The sequence below is a fragment of the Neodiprion lecontei genome, chromosome 7 (assembly GCF_021901455.1).
Source record: "Neodiprion lecontei isolate iyNeoLeco1 chromosome 7, iyNeoLeco1.1, whole genome shotgun sequence".
Taxonomy (NCBI): Eukaryota; Metazoa; Arthropoda; class Insecta; order Hymenoptera; family Diprionidae; genus Neodiprion; species Neodiprion lecontei.
This window is the reverse complement of record NC_060266.1, coordinates 22,084,780-22,095,917: the sequence shown is the minus strand read 5'-3', so window position 1 is coordinate 22,095,917 and position 11,138 is coordinate 22,084,780.

Genomic DNA, 11,138 nt, shown 5'->3' with positions numbered 1-11,138 from the left:
TCCCAATACGCTGCGATCGATGCATCAAAAGTTACAGCCAAAAAACGAGAACCCGTGTTTTCGACATTTTTCAGCAGGTGCATTTTCCTTCGTAATTTCTCTCCTGTTGATCCCACGCTCTTTTCGCTGCGTTTTCTGAGTTCCTGGAGGTCCAATTAGTCAGGTAAGAGTCATACGAAACGAATCTGAGACCTAAAATTTTTGGTCGAAAAATGAAGAAAAAGTAAGGCTAACCCCTTTGCATTTTTTGCGAAAATTTTCGCGATTTTGAAAAGTGCTGGAATAAATCAATTGTGGCACGATTCCGACGTAACTTTGCAAAAGAAATCGATTGGGCGCAGTCCCAATACGCTGCGATCGATGCATCAAAAGTTACAGCCAAAAAACGAAAACCCGTGTTTTCGACATTTTTCAGCAGGTGCATTTTCCTTCGTAATTTATCTCCTGTTGATCCCACGCACTTTTCGCTGCGTTTTCTGAGTTCCTGGAGGTCCAATTAGTCAGGTAAGAGTCATACGAAACGAATCTGAGACCTAAAATTTTTGGTCGAAAAATGAAGAAAAAGTAAGGCTAACCCCTTTGCATTTTTTGCGAAAATTTTCGCGATTTTGAAAAGTGCTGGAATAAATCAATTGTGGCACGATTCCGACGTAATTTTGCAAAAGAAATCGATTGGGCGCAGTCCCAATACGCTGCGATCGATGCATCAAAAGTTACAGCCAAAAAACGAGAACCCGTGTTTTCGACATTTTTCAGCAGGTGCATTTTCCTTCGTAATTTCTCTCCTGTTGATCCCACGCTCTTTTCGCTGCGTTTTCTGAGTTCCTGGAGGTCCAATTAGTCAGGTAATAGTCATACGAAACGAATCTGAGACCTAAAATTTTTGGTCGAAAAATGAAGAAAAAGTAAGGCTAACCCCTTTGCATTTTTTGCGAAAATTTTCGCGATTTTGAAAAGTGCTGGAATAAATCAATTGTGGCACGATTCCGACGTAATTTTGCAAAAGAAATCGATTGGGCGCAGTCTCAATACGCTGCGATCGATGCATCAAAAGTTACAGCCAAAAAACGAGAACCCGTGTTTTCGACATTTTTCAGCAGGTGCATTTTCCTTCGTAATTTCTCTCCTGTTGATCCCACGCTCTTTTCGCTGCGTTTTCTGAGTTCCTGGAGGTCCAATTAGTCAGGTAAGAGTCATACGAAACGAATCTGAGACCTAAAATTTTTGGTCGAAAAATGAAGAAAAAGTAAGGCTAACCCCTTTGCATTTTTTGCGAAAATTTTCGCGATTTTGAAAAGTGCTGGAATAAATCAATTGTGGCACGATTCCGACGTAATTTTGCAAAAGAAATCGATTGGGCGCAGTCCCAATACGCTGCGATCGATGCATCAAAAGTTACAGCCAAAAAACGAAAACCCGTGTTTTCGACATTTTTCAGCAGGTGCATTTTCCTTCGTAATTTATCTCCTGTTGATCCCACGCACTTTTCGCTGCGTTTTCTGAGTTCCTGGAGGTCCAATTAGTCAGGTAAGAGTCATACGAAACGAATCTGAGACCTAAAATTTTTGGTCGAAAAATGAAGAAAAAGTAAGGCTAACCCCTTTGCATTTTTTGCGAAAATTTTCGCGATTTTGAAAAGTGCTGGAATAAATCAATTGTGGCACGATTCCGACGTAATTTTGCAAAAGAAATCGATTGGGCGCAGTCCCAATACGCTGCGATCGATGCATCAAAAGTTACAGCCAAAAAACGAGAACCCGTGTTTTCGACATTTTTCAGCAGGTGCATTTTCCTTCGTAATTTCTCTCCTGTTGATCCCACGCTCTTTTCGCTGCGTTTTCTGAGTTCCTGGAGGTCCAATTAGTCAGGTAAGAGTCATACGAAACGAATCTGAGACCTAAAATTTTTGGTCGAAAAATGAAGAAAAAGTAAGGCTAACCCCTTTGCATTTTTTGCGAAAATTTTCGCGATTTTGAAAAGTGCTGGAATAAATCAATTGTGGCACGATTCCGACGTAATTTTGCAAAAGAAATCGATTGGGCGCAGTCCCAATACGCTGCGATCGATGCATCAAAAGTTACAGCCAAAAAACGAGAACCCGTGTTTTCGACATTTTTCAGCAGGTGCATTTTCCTTCGTAATTTCTCTCCTGTTGATCCCACGCTCTTTTCGCTGCGTTTTCTGAGTTCCTGGAGGTCCAATTAGTCAGGTAAGAGTCATACGAAACGAATCTGAGACCTAAAATTTTTGGTCGAAAAATGAAGAAAAAGTAAGGCTAACCCCTTTGCATTTTTTGCGAAAATTTTCGCGATTTTGAAAAGTGCTGGAATAAATCAATTGTGGCACGATTCCGACGTAATTTTGCAAAAGAAATCGATTGGGCGCAGTCCCAATACGCTGCGATCGATGCATCAAAAGTTACAGCCAAAAAACGAGAACCCGTGTTTTCGACATTTTTCAGCAGGTGCATTTTCCTTCGTAATTTCTCTCCTGTTGATCCCACGCTTTTTTCGCTGCGTTTTCTGAGTTCCTGGAGGTCCAATTAGTCAGGTAAGAGTCATACGAAACGAATCTGAGACCTAAAATTTTTGGTCGAAAAATGAAGAAAAAGTAAGGTTAACCCCTTTGCATTTTTTGCGAAAATTTTCGCGATTTTGAAAAGTGCTGGAATAAATCAATTGTGGCACGATTCCGACGTAATTTTGCAAAAGAAATCGATTGGGCGCAGTCCCAATACGCTGCGATCGATGCATCAAAAGTTACAGCCAAAAAACGAGAACCCGTGTTTTCGACATTTTTCAGCAGGTGCATTTTCCTTCGTAATTTCTCTCCTGTTGATCCCACGCTCTTTTCGCTGCGTTTTCTGAGTTCCTGGAGGTCCAATTAGTCAGGTAAGAGTCATACGAAACGAATCTGAGACCTAAAATTTTTGGTCGAAAAATGAAGAAAAAGTAAGGCTAACCCCTTTGCATTTTTTGCGAAAATTTTCGCGATTTTGAAAAGTGCTGGAATAAATCAATTGTGGCACGATTCCGACGTAATTTTGCAAAAGAAATCGATTGGGCGCAGTCCCAATACGCTGCGATCGATGCATCAAAAGTTACAGCCAAAAAACGAGAACCCGTGTTTTCGACATTTTTCAGCAGGTGCATTTTCCTTCGTAATTTCTCTCCTGTTGATCCCACGCTTTTTTCGCTGCGTTTTCTGAGTTCCTGGAGGTCCAATTAGTCAGGTAAGAGTCATACGAAACGAATCTGAGACCTAAAATTTTTGGTCGAAAAATGAAGAAAAAGTAAGGTTAACCCCTTTGCATTTTTTGCGAAAATTTTCGCGATTTTGAAAAGTGCTGGAATAAATCAATTGTGGCACGATTCCGACGTAATTTTGCAAAAGAAATCGATTGGGCGCAGTCCCAATACGCTGCGATCGATGCATCAAAAGTTACAGCCAAAAAACGAGAACCCGTGTTTTCGACATTTTTCAGCAGGTGCATTTTCCTTCGTAATTTCTCTCCTGTTGATCCCACGCTCTTTTCGCTGCGTTTTCTGAGTTCCTGGAGGTCCAATTAGTCAGGTAAGAGTCATACGAAACGAATCTGAGACCTAAAATTTTTGGTCGAAAAATGAAGAAAAAGTAAGGCTAACCCCTTTGCATTTTTTGCGAAAATTTTCGCGATTTTGAAAAGTGCTGGAATAAATCAATTGTGGCACGATTCCGACGTAACTTTGCAAAAGAAATCGATTGGGCGCAGTCCCAATACGCTGCGATCGATGCATCAAAAGTTACAGCCAAAAAACGAAAACCCGTGTTTTCGACATTTTTCAGCAGGTGCATTTTCCTTCGTAATTCATCTCCTGTTGATCCCACGCACTTTTCGCTGCGTTTTCTGAGTTCCTGGAGGTCCAATTAGTCAGGTAAGAGTCATACGAAACGAATCTGAGACCTAAAATTTTTGGTCGAAAAATGAAGAAAAAGTAAGGCTAACCCCTTTGCATTTTTTGCGAAAATTTTCGCGATTTTGAAAAGTGCTGGAATAAATCATTTGTGGCACGATTCCGACGTAATTTTGCAAAAGAAATCGATTGGGCGCAGTCCCAATACGCTGCGATCGATGCATCAAAAGTTACAGCCAAAAAACGAGAACCCGTGTTTTCGACATTTTTCAGCAGGTGCATTTTCCTTCGTAATTTCTCTCCTGTTGATCCCACGCTCTTTTCGCTGCGTTTTCTGAGTTCCTGGAGGTCCAATTAGTCAGGTAAGAGTCATACGAAACGAATCTGAGACCTAAAATTTTTGGTCGAGAAATGAAGAAAAAGTAAGGCTAACCCCTTTGCATTTTTTGCGAAAATTTTCGCGATTTTGAAAAGTGCTGGAATAAATCAATTGTGGCACGATTCCGACGTAATTTTGCAAAAGAAATCGATTGGGCGCAGTCCCAATACGCTGCGATCGATGCATCAAAAGTTACAGCCAAAAAACGAAAACCCGTGTTTTCGACATTTTTCAGCAGGTGCATTTTCCTTCGTAATTTATCCCCTGTTGATCCCACGCACTTTTCGCTGCGTTTTCTGAGTTCCTGGAGGTCCAATTAGTCAGGTAAGAGTCATACGAAACGAATCTGAGACCTAAAATTTTTGGTCGAAAAATGAAGAAAAAGTAAGGTTAACCCCTTTGCATTTTTTGCGAAAATTTTCGCGATTTTGAAAAGTGCTGGAATAAATCAATTGTGGCACGATTCCGACGTAATTTTGCAAAAGAAATCGATTGGGCGCAGTCCCAATACGCTGCGATCGATGCATCAAAAGTTACAGCCAAAAAACGAGAACCCGTGTTTTCGACATTTTTCAGCAGGTGCATTTTCCTTCGTAATTTCTCTCCTGTTGATCCCACGCTCTTTTCGCTGCGTTTTCTGAGTTCCTGGAGGTCCAATTAGTCAGGTAATAGTCATACGAAACGAATCTGAGACCTAAAATTTTTGGTCGAAAAATGAAGAAAAAGTAAGGCTAACCCCTTTGCATTTTTTGCGAAAATTTTCGCGATTTTGAAAAGTGCTGGAATAAATCAATTGTGGCACGATTCCGACGTAATTTTGCAAAAGAAATCGATTGGGCGCAGTCTCAATACGCTGCGATCGATGCATCAAAAGTTACAGCCAAAAAACGAGAACCCGTGTTTTCGACATTTTTCAGCAGGTGCATTTTCCTTCGTAATTTCTCTCCTGTTGATCCCACGCTCTTTTCGCTGCGTTTTCTGAGTTCCTGGAGGTCCAATTAGTCAGGTAAGAGTCATACGAAACGAATCTGAGACCTAAAATTTTTGGTCGAAAAATGAAGAAAAAGTAAGGCTAACCCCTTTGCATTTTTTGCGAAAATTTTCGCGATTTTGAAAAGTGCTGGAATAAATCAATTGTGGCACGATTCCGACGTAATTTTGCAAAAGAAATCGATTGGGCGCAGTCCCAATACGCTGCGATCGATGCATCAAAAGTTACAGCCAAAAAACGAAAACCCGTGTTTTCGACATTTTTCAGCAGGTGCATTTTCCTTCGTAATTTATCTCCTGTTGATCCCACGCACTTTTCGCTGCGTTTTCTGAGTTCCTGGAGGTCCAATTAGTCAGGTAAGAGTCATACGAAACGAATCTGAGACCTAAAATTTTTGGTCGAAAAATGAAGAAAAAGTAAGGCTAACCCCTTTGCATTTTTTGCGAAAATTTTCGCGATTTTGAAAAGTGCTGGAATAAATCAATTGTGGCACGATTCCGACGTAATTTTGCAAAAGAAATCGATTGGGCGCAGTCCCAATACGCTGCGATCGATGCATCAAAAGTTACAGCCAAAAAACGAGAACCCGTGTTTTCGACATTTTTCAGCAGGTGCATTTTCCTTCGTAATTTCTCTCCTGTTGATCCCACGCTCTTTTCGCTGCGTTTTCTGAGTTCCTGGAGGTCCAATTAGTCAGGTAAGAGTCATACGAAACGAATCTGAGACCTAAAATTTTTGGTCGAAAAATGAAGAAAAAGTAAGGCTAACCCCTTTGCATTTTTTGCGAAAATTTTCGCGATTTTGAAAAGTGCTGGAATAAATCAATTGTGGCACGATTCCGACGTAATTTTGCAAAAGAAATCGATTGGGCGCAGTCCCAATACGCTGCGATCGATGCATCAAAAGTTACAGCCAAAAAACGAGAACCCGTGTTTTCGACATTTTTCAGCAGGTGCATTTTCCTTCGTAATTTCTCTCCTGTTGATCCCACGCTCTTTTCGCTGCGTTTTCTGAGTTCCTGGAGGTCCAATTAGTCAGGTAAGAGTCATACGAAACGAATCTGAGACCTAAAATTTTTGGTCGAAAAATGAAGAAAAAGTAAGGCTAACCCCTTTGCATTTTTTGCGAAAATTTTCGCGATTTTGAAAAGTGCTGGAATAAATCAATTGTGGCACGATTCCGACGTAATTTTGCAAAAGAAATCGATTGGGCGCAGTCCCAATACGCTGCGATCGATGCATCAAAAGTTACAGCCAAAAAACGAGAACCCGTGTTTTCGACATTTTTCAGCAGGTGCATTTTCCTTCGTAATTTCTCTCCTGTTGATCCCACGCTTTTTTCGCTGCGTTTTCTGAGTTCCTGGAGGTCCAATTAGTCAGGTAAGAGTCATACGAAACGAATCTGAGACCTAAAATTTTTGGTCGAAAAATGAAGAAAAAGTAAGGTTAACCCCTTTGCATTTTTTGCGAAAATTTTCGCGATTTTGAAAAGTGCTGGAATAAATCAATTGTGGCACGATTCCGACGTAATTTTGCAAAAGAAATCGATTGGGCGCAGTCCCAATACGCTGCGATCGATGCATCAAAAGTTACAGCCAAAAAACGAGAACCCGTGTTTTCGACATTTTTCAGCAGGTGCATTTTCCTTCGTAATTTCTCTCCTGTTGATCCCACGCTCTTTTCGCTGCGTTTTCTGAGTTCCTGGAGGTCCAATTAGTCAGGTAAGAGTCATACGAAACGAATCTGAGACCTAAAATTTTTGGTCGAAAAATGAAGAAAAAGTAAGGCTAACCCCTTTGCATTTTTTGCGAAAATTTTCGCGATTTTGAAAAGTGCTGGAATAAATCAATTGTGGCACGATTCCGACGTAATTTTGCAAAAGAAATCGATTGGGCGCAGTCCCAATACGCTGCGATCGATGCATCAAAAGTTACAGCCAAAAAACGAGAACCCGTGTTTTCGACATTTTTCAGCAGGTGCATTTTCCTTCGTAATTTCTCTCCTGTTGATCCCACGCTCTTTTCGCTGCGTTTTCTGAGTTCCTGGAGGTCCAATTAGTCAGGTAAGAGTCATACGAAACGAATCTGAGACCTAAAATTTTTGGTCGAAAAATGAAGAAAAAGTAAGGCTAACCCCTTTGCATTTTTTGCGAAAATTTTCGCGATTTTGAAAAGTGCTGGAATAAATCAATTGTGGCACGATTCCGACGTAATTTTGCAAAAGAAATCGATTGGGCGCAGTCCCAATACGCTGCGATCGATGCATCAAAAGTTACAGCCAAAAAACGAGAACCCGTGTTTTCGACATTTTTCAGCAGGTGCATTTTCCTTCGTAATTTCTCTCCTGTTGATCCCACGCTTTTTTCGCTGCGTTTTCTGAGTTCCTGGAGGTCCAATTAGTCAGGTAAGAGTCATACGAAACGAATCTGAGACCTAAAATTTTTGGTCGAAAAATGAAGAAAAAGTAAGGTTAACCCCTTTGCATTTTTTGCGAAAATTTTCGCGATTTTGAAAAGTGCTGGAATAAATCAATTGTGGCACGATTCCGACGTAATTTTGCAAAAGAAATCGATTGGGCGCAGTCCCAATACGCTGCGATCGATGCATCAAAAGTTACAGCCAAAAAACGAGAACCCGTGTTTTCGACATTTTTCAGCAGGTGCATTTTCCTTCGTAATTTCTCTCCTGTTGATCCCACGCTCTTTTCGCTGCGTTTTCTGAGTTCCTGGAGGTCCAATTAGTCAGGTAAGAGTCATACGAAACGAATCTGAGACCTAAAATTTTTGGTCGAAAAATGAAGAAAAAGTAAGGCTAACCCCTTTGCATTTTTTGCGAAAATTTTCGCGATTTTGAAAAGTGCTGGAATAAATCAATTGTGGCACGATTCCGACGTAATTTTGCAAAAGAAATCGATTGGGCGCAGTCCCAATACGCTGCGATCGATGCATCAAAAGTTACAGCCAAAAAACGAGAACCCGTGTTTTCGACATTTTTCAGCAGGTGCATTTTCCTTCGTAATTTCTCTCCTGTTGATCCCACGCTCTTTTCGCTGCGTTTTCTGAGTTCCTGGAGGTCCAATTAGTCAGGTAAGAGTCATACGAAACGAATCTGAGACCTAAAATTTTTGGTCGAAAAATGAAGAAAAAGTAAGGCTAACCCCTTTGCATTTTTTGCGAAAATTTTCGCGATTTTGAAAAGTGCTGGAATAAATCAATTGTGGCACGATTCCGACGTAATTTTGCAAAAGAAATCGATTGGGCGCAGTCCCAATACGCTGCGATCGATGCATCAAAAGTTACAGCCAAAAAACGAGAACCCGTGTTTTCGACATTTTTCAGCAGGTGCATTTTCCTTCGTAATTTCCCTCCTGTTGATCCCACGCTCTTTTCGCTGCGTTTTCTGAGTTCCTGGAGGTCCAATTAGTCAGGTAAGAGTCATACGAAACGAATCTGAGACCTAAAATTTTTGGTCGAAAAATGAAGAAAAAGTAAGGCTAACCCCTTTGCATTTTTTGCGAAAATTTTCGCGATTTTGAAAAGTGCTGGAATAAATCAATTGTGGCACGATTCCGACGTAATTTTGCAAAAGAAATCGATTGGGCGCAGTCCCAATACGCTGCGATCGATGCATCAAAAGTTACAGCCAAAAAACGAGAACCCGTGTTTTCGACATTTTTCAGCAGGTGCATTTTCCTTCGTAATTTCTCTCCTGTTGATCCCACGCTCTTTTCGCTGCGTTTTCTGAGTTCCTGGAGGTCCAATTAGTCAGGTAGGAGTCATACGAAACGAATCTGAGACCTAAAATTTTTGGTCGAAAAATGAAGAAAAAGTAAGGCTAACCCCTTTGCATTTTTTGCGAAAATTTTCGCGATTTTGAAAAGTGCTGGAATAAATCAATTGTGGCACGATTCCGACGTAATTTTGCAAAAGAAATCGATTGGGCGCAGTCCCAATACGCTGCGATCGATGCATCAAAAGTTACAGCCAAAAAACGAGAACCCGTGTTTTCGACATTTTTCAGCAGGTGCATTTTCCTTCGTAATTTCTCTCCTGTTGATCCCACGCTCTTTTTGCTGCGTTTTCTGAGTTCCTGGAGGTCCAATTAGTCAGGTAAGAGTCATACGAAACGAATCTGAGACCTAAAATTTTTGGTCGAAAAATGAAGAAAAAGTAAGGCTAACCCCTTTGCATTTTTTGCGAAAATTTTCGCGATTTTGAAAAGTGCTGGAATAAATCAATTGTGGCACGATTCCGACGTAATTTTGCAAAAGAAATCGATTGGGCGCAGTCCCAATACGCTGCGATCGATGCATCAAAAGTTACAGCCAAAAAACGAGAACCCGTGTTTTCGACATTTTTCAGCAGGTGCATTTTCCTTCGTAATTTCTCTCCTGTTGATCCCACGCTCTTTTCGCTGCGTTTTCTGAGTTCCTGGAGGTCCAATTAGTCAGGTAAGAGTCATACGAAACGAATCTGAGACCTAAAATTTTTGGTCGAAAAATGAAGAAAAAGTAAGGCTAACCCCTTTGCATTTTTTGCGAAAATTTTCGCGATTTTGAAAAGTGCTGGAATAAATCAATTGTGGCACGATTCCGACGTAATTTTGCAAAAGAAATCGATTGGGCGCAGTCCCAATACGCTGCGATCGATGCATCAAAAGTTACAGCCAAAAAACGAGAACCCGTGTTTTCGACATTTTTCAGCAGGTGCATTTTCCTTCGTAATTTCTCTCCTGTTGATCCCACGCTCTTTTCGCTGCGTTTTCTGAGTTCCTGGAGGTCCAATTAGTCAGGTAAGAGTCATACGAAACGAATCTGAGACCTAAAATTTTTGGTCGAAAAATGAAGAAAAAGTAAGGCTAACCCCTTTGCATTTTTTGCGAAAATTTTCGCGATTTTGAAAAGTGCTGGAATAAATCAATTGTGGCACGATTCCGACGTAATTTTGCAAAAGAAATCGATTGGGCGCAGTCCCAATACGCTGCGATCGATGCATCAAAAGTTACAGCCAAAAAACGAGAACCCGTGTTTTCGACATTTTTCAGCAGGTGCATTTTCCTTCGTAATTTCTCTCCTGTTGATCCCACGCTCTTTTCGCTGCGTTTTCTGAGTTCCTGGAGGTCCAATTAGTCAGGTAAGAGTCATACGAAACGAATCTGAGACCTAAAATTTTTGGTCGAAAAATGAAGAAAAAGTAAGGCTAACCCCTTTGCATTTTTTGCGAAAATTTTCGCGATTTTGAAAAGTGCTGGAATAAATCAATTGTGGCACGATTCCGACGTAACTTTGCAAAAGAAATCGATTGGGCGCAGTCCCAATACGCTGCGATCGATGCATCAAAAGTTACAGCCAAAAAACGAAAACCCGTGTTTTCGACATTTTTCAGCAGGTGCATTTTCCTTCGTAATTTATCTCCTGTTGATCCCACGCACTTTTCGCTGCGTTTTCTGAGTTCCTGGAGGTCCAATTAGTCAGGTAAGAGTCATACGAAACGAATCTGAGACCTAAAATTTTTGGTCGAAAAATGAAGAAAAAGTAAGGCTAACCCCTTTGCATTTTTTGCGAAAATTTTCGCGATTTTGAAAAGTGCTGGAATAAATCAATTGTGGCACGATTCCGACGTAATTTTGCAAAAGAAATCGATTGGGCGCAGTCCCAATACGCTGCGATCGATGCATCAAAAGTTACAGCCAAAAAACGAGAACCCGTGTTTTCGACATTTTTCAGCAGGTGCATTTTCCTTCGTAATTTCTCTCCTATTGATCCCACGCTCTTTTCGCTGCGTTTTCTGAGTTCCTGGAGGTCCAATTAGTCAGGTAATAGTCATACGAAACGAATCTGAGACCTAAAATTTTTGGTCGAAAAATGAAGAAAAAGTA